The sequence below is a fragment of the Clupea harengus genome, chromosome 24 (assembly GCF_900700415.2).
Source record: "Clupea harengus chromosome 24, Ch_v2.0.2, whole genome shotgun sequence".
In the NCBI taxonomy this organism is placed as follows: Eukaryota; Metazoa; Chordata; class Actinopteri; order Clupeiformes; family Clupeidae; genus Clupea; species Clupea harengus.
The window spans coordinates 18,989,970-18,996,410 of NC_045175.1; the positions used below are offsets into that span (position 1 = coordinate 18,989,970).

The 6,441-nt window shown below is 38.9% G+C and overlaps 1 long non-coding RNA gene across 1 annotated transcript; it reads right to left on the bottom strand.

The window, feature by feature from the left end:
• Nucleotides 1-474: 474 nt before the first annotated feature.
• LOC122128786 lies at nt 475-1,223 on the bottom strand. Its single transcript, XR_006151609.1, has 3 exons — nt 1,136-1,223; nt 766-1,007; nt 475-673 (listed from the first exon to the last, which is right to left on the bottom strand). It is a non-coding gene; the product is annotated as an uncharacterized LOC122128786 (long non-coding RNA).
• Between the last annotated feature and the right edge of the window lie 5,218 nt (nt 1,224-6,441).

The window sequence follows — 6,441 nt, forward strand, 5'->3', positions numbered from 1 at the left end:
GGAATCATTCACATTAATATGCTTAGTATCCATTGCCACAGTAGTCCATATATTAATAGAGAAATGCCAATAAAGGATTATAAAAATTATGCATTTACCTGATGGACGTCCTCCTATCAGGCTGGCTATGAATACAAATTTAACAATAGATGTTCATAATGACAAAAATGTTATTGTATAAATTACAACACGTAAATAGCCAAATATATATTTGTTGATATGACATAATTTGTGTAATTTACCTGGAAACTTCAAATTGCTATACCACACACGCTCATCTGAGCCTTCTCCTTTCAGATTTAACGTAACCCTTTCAAGTTTGGTTAAGAAAACTTGAAAGGTTGGGAAATAATTTTCATAGTTCTCATAATCTAAAAACTTGGCACTCTGTAAGAAGAAAAGATCGTTAATCTTTTGATCGTTTATTCATTTGATGAAAATTATTAATCGTCTGATCATTACTGCTGATTTCTGGACATTGATAGGTAATTTTATATTTATATAGGTTGAATGATAATATGGTTTCATTTTTCTTTACCAAAGGAGTTACTTCATGTTCTTCTGGATCAGAGGAGAGGTAGTATGTGTTTTCAGGGACAAGTTTACAGTTTGGAGTTATCTCAATGTATATCTCCTCTGTAGGTTCCTTCATCTTCTTCCTTTTTTCATATACCTATTTAAGAATATAAAAACTAAATGTAACCTCCCCCCTCATTTACTGCTCTTCCAAAATACAACTTTTGTTAAGTTTTGCATGTATTATACCTCAGAGATGTCAACATTTTTTGGCAACAGTAAGACATTCAGTGTTGACTCCTGAAGGAACAGCAGCACAAGTCCATTGATGGGGGAGTATTTCTTCTTTGGCTGACTTTTTGTCAGACCATATTTAGAGCATCCACTGATATTTAAAACCACATAAGAATCTGTTGTCTCGTGAGGATCAAGCATTTCATATTCATCAGAGTCACTGATGTGTATGACTGACAGGTGCTTACGTCCTTTCCCTGCAAAAACGTAAGTGTACATTCAACAAGTTATTGTCAACAGACATTGTCGTATGAATGTATTTCACCTGACTTCTTCTCTCTTCTACTAGGGAAATAGGAGATTATTCCCTAAAATTTTTGCTTACCAGAAAACACCTCACAGTGTGGGAAGCGTATCTGTGAGAGAGTGCCCTGTGGGCATTTGATATCAAACAGGGGTCCTGCTGGTACATAGTTTGTGCTTTGCCAGCTGTGTGTAGTTCCATGGCTCTGTTCGGTACTGTACCTCAGCCCCTGTATCCATCTTGAACACCAAGCCTGTGTAACGGCACTGAAACAGACCCTCTGAGGAGCAAGGGAACCTGGAGAGGTCACAACAAACAGCAGTGATATATGCTGTCAGTGAACATTCTGTACTTCATGAAACTGGACCCATTCAACTTCAGTTGTACCTCCAACTACACAGAATGTGATTAATCTTCTTAGATTTATCTTAATTGAAGTAGCAGAATGTTTCTTTTAAAAGGATATCTCAACCTGTATGATTTCCGGTCATTGTATGGATTGCTTTCTGGTGTGAAGACCTGTAGCAAGATTTTGGCAAGACGTTAAGATTCATTTACAAGTATATCATGTTAATAACTTATGGGTTGCGAAAGACTATAGAAAATGATTACCTCTGGTACAACAGATCGGTCACTAATGCTCTCAATTTCATTTACAGCTGAGGCGCCTCCAAAATACTCTGTAGGGAAATATATTGCAGTTTGAGTGTAACACAATTAATGATTATCATGCACATGTGTTACTTGAACATAATTGTGGATAGTTGAAGAATATTTGATAAGATTATACCTTTCGTTACTCTGGATTTTTCATCATCACACTCATAATTCTTGATGTTGAGAGGTTCATCTGTGAACTCACCACTCACTTGAGATCTGTGACTGGAAAAAGGTACACAATGACAGATAACATAAAGACATTTATATGATAAGTCGTCAATGAAGGCAGAAGGAGATGCCTGTGGCTCTGTTTGTAAATATCCATCTTAAGTATGATGGAGAGCGAGACAGGTGGATAGAAATGTGCTTGTTAGGTGGTAAGGGTGTTGTTGTATTTATAGGCCTACTTGTGAAAAACTGAATTGCAGGATAAAATATACTAGTTTTTCAAAAACATTAATAATCATCCTTCAAACACAAAATAATTGTAATGAATCAACAGAAAAAGACAAAGGTGAAGTCAGTCAAGACAGTATCTCACTCTGGAGTAGATTGTTGGGGTTGGCTGAGGGAACTCTGAGGCTGAATCTTGGGAAAGTCACTCTTCATTGTGTGACTGGACTCTGGAAACACAGCGTCAGTCTGTGGTCTGGTGATACAAAAGCACAAAACAGTTTAGGGCAGGGTGACTGAACCATTCAACAATGGGAATCACTCAATAAGTACAGGAGCTCTACAACTGGCACTCAGCTGACCTTAGAATAACTAAAATGCAAGAAAACTAATATAATCTCCAAACTCTACCCCAATTGGGTAGACCCCAATGGGTTTAAACATGAAAATAGCAAAGACCCCACAACATGAGTGACTGCTGGCCATAGTTGACCAGAGTGAGACAAGCATTTATTTGGCAGTATGAGTGTCACTCTCTAGGGTCTGCTGAAAGCTGACTTTTGGAGTGCAAAATAATGAAATACAAAAGTTTTAAATATTCCACAAACAAAATTAGTGTAGTAACAGACCCACACCCTCACATAGTGAAATGTAGACAGTGTGTAGCAGCTGTTCTAAACCAGTGGGCTCCATCTAGTGGCCAACAGAGACAGTGGAACTGCCAAATGGTTAGATGAATTTGTACTGTATATCAGATATTGATAGGGCCAAGGGATGCTGGCAGTCCTATGCAAGGAGTTTGTTTCGGTATATGTTGTTGTATCAATTGTAAATTATCCTATAAACACAAAATAACTGCGGTAACAGATGCATAATCTCACATAGTGAATTATAGTCAGTGTGTAGTTTAAAGGAATTACATCGGTGAAAGAGCTCTATGCGGTACGCTACTCTCTTTATTGGACAGAGGCATCCACATAGAAACAAATATTTGGAGGAAATTAAAGAGAAATGGAGGCTGTAGCACAATCCACTCCCCATAAATGCATTAAAAAGGTGAGGTGAATCCTCAATCTCTTTGTCACCATGCAATATATTTGAAAAGACAGAAGTGGAGATGAAGATGGACATTACCTGACTAGGTCAGTTGATGCTGAAAGAAGTGGTTGTTTCCTGAAGTATGAATGAAATTGGTGAGATTTGTATTCACAGTTGTATATGAATATGAGGAACAGTTTCCACTAAAAGAGTATGACTGATTTAAATATTTCCCTAAACTAAAACAAGGCATGTCTTTAGTTGGAGTCCTTGTATGGCTGGTAACAAAACATTTTGGTACAAAATGACACCATACAATTCATTTGAAAGACAGAAGTGGAGATGAAGATGGACATTACCTGAGTAGGTCAGTTGATGCTGAAAGAAGTGATTGTTTCCTGAAGTATGGACGGAATGGGTGAGATCCAGAGGCCAATTCCCATGGTGGAAAGATTGACCTCAAACTGGGTTTTGTCCTTTGGATGTAGGAGAAGAAATAACAGTCCTAACTATTGGTCACTGTTAAAGACCTCAAGTAATCACAAAGAATGGGAGCCGTAACACTGATGTCGCTGTGACATTGGCTCATCATAATAAATCTACCCTGCGACAGCTACACTGTCTCCAAGACTTCTTAGGAAAAAATGTCTATCTTGCCTTATCACCGATTAGCCAATGTCTTGCTGATATCTTGGCATACTGGTGCACAATCACTGCTGCTGCATGATCTAGTTGGATGATGAATAATAACTAATGGAGGAGAGATGGAGTCCCCTCCAGAGGCACTTAATGGGAGATAGACAGGTGCTATACAAATCCAAACAATTGTATTCTCCATGCAAAATCCACCGCCTAATATTGGAAATTTAACCAAACCTTCTTGGGAAATCAAAAATAGACCCTTGTCATCACATTGGTGTTGTTTACTACCATTGACCTCTTTGTGTGTACTAAATAGGCAAATATTTGTATTTACAGTTGTGTAGGAATATGAGGAACAGTTTCCACTAAAAGAGTATGACTGATTTTAATATTTTCCTACACTAAAACAAGGCATGTCTTTAGTTGGTGTCTTTGTATGGATGGGATGGGAGAATGTGCCACTGTCTGGACATTCTTGCCCTCACTAGGCCCTGGACCATCAAGACATACTTTTAACACTATTTGTAGCAGCTGCACATCCAGCATTCATTGGCACATCAATCTTTACTTACCTCCATCCACCTCTAAAACAAACAGGACTTTAATTAATGTCTTTTATTTGCTCACAGAAGCACAATCGGTAAGTGCTATAGCTTCAAAAGCTCAATTCATTCCAACCTCAGTCACTTACGTGAGTGTCTCCATTTTACACTTCAGATCTTTCAGTTTCTCTTGAAGTAGGTTAATTCCTGAGTCTTCCAGATGATTGTTGCTCACATCCAGCTCCCTCAAGCAGGAATGGTAAGAATCCAAAACTAATTTTAAAATCAAACAGCTCCTGTTTGTGAGCCCACATCCAGACAGTCTGCAGTTTGAAAATAAGAAAAAACAACAATAATATTTACCAGTTGTACCATAATGTTATTAGCTAGTCTTTCTTTCTAAACACGTTTGCTCTGTCTAATTCCAAAAATAATGGGTTCTCCTGAACTCAATTTCTAAAATGTTTGCCTGGCTTTTTGACCAAAAGGTAAAGGTCTGGTATTTACAAAAGCAACTTACATAGGCATTGTGCAGAAGCCAAAAGTCGAACCGAGGTTGACTGCTTGTGGGCCGGCAACGCTAACCACAGTACCACCAACACCACAGTATGACTACGACGTTAATGTTACACTAAACAAGACATAGGGCAACAAGGAGTCTAAACGAGCTTCACACAGCAGAAACCACCCAGTGAGAATAGGTGGGGATACCTATTATATATTATTCTATTTTTCTCATTTTTCTGACACAAAGCAGGGCGTAATTAAGCATAAATGGTTTGAGTAATTAGTTGATGTGGCAATGAAGTAATTATTTATCAGCCACACACAGTGATCTGACCATACCTTATTAACATTCGCACATACTGTAGCTCAGTAATTGTCTACAAGTTTCCGATCGTGAATGGACCAGTGTACACCAGAGGAGATGGAGGTTCTTGTGCGGGTGGTCGGCCCGACATGAAATCATTTAGAAGTTTTGCGGAGGCATTGCTTTGAAGTAGGCCATTTATACATGGAACTCACATCTGTGCGCGGACCCACCCCAAAATTGTACTGACCTACCCATGTTTGCGCTTAGGATTTTGCTCATGTCATCTAATTAGGAAAATGATTTTGCCAAGTTATTGAACTAGCGTTAGGTCATATGCGGCGTGCTTTGCGTGATGCCAGCAGCATTGCCCATCACTGAAATCAGGGCCCATAGTTGTCAGTACCTCCGGTTTGCCTCCTGCTGGTTATTATGTGTTTTGTCACCATGTGCTTCTGTTTGTTTTGTGGACCATGGGCTCCTTGTGCCCGCCCCTTCTCCTGTTTCCTGTCGTCTCTGCCTGTTTTGCTGATTATCTGTGCACCTGTTCCTCATTGTGTCAGTGTCTTTCTTGCCATTTTGTCCAGTTCTTGTGCCTGTTCTCTGCCTGTTGAACCTTGCCTGTTTGTGGATTTTGGATTTCTGCCTGCTCATTTGAATTCCTCACCTGCCTTTTCTCCTGTTTTTTTGGTTTGACCTCAGTCTACCCCTGGATTACTCTTACTGACTGTGATCTAGTTTATCAACCTTTTTGGTCAGCTGTCTTGTGCCTGCGGTTTGTCGTGTGTTCTGATGAGACTGGAGATTATTTTGCGCTACCTGAGTCCTTTTCTGCCTTAAAAAAACTATTCAAATTGAATTTGCTTTTGGGTCAAATTCTCATCACTAACATGACAATAGTAGGTTTCTATTTAAAGCAGTCATCAAGTATCTGCAGTTCAATCTACATCTGACATCTGGTAGATTTCTGGTTGAAGCGTCTTCCGTCAACAGTTCTATCAGGTCTGTCAATTCACTCTACATAGCTTCCAGAATGCATCTTAAACTGCTCTGCTCTATTTGTTTCAGAGAGGCATCAAGCATCTCTTAAAATTAGAGCTGAGTACATTTCCTTGTTACATTTATGAGTGTGATCAGTCTAGTGACTGACTGTCACCTCCAACATCATGACCACTGCTCTCCTGATTTTGTAAGATCAGTCTGAGACACTATGCATTAATACACTGACGAACTATTAATAGAATTCACTGACACCACATATTAGCATGATTTATCAATTATGGAACAAATACTCATTTTAT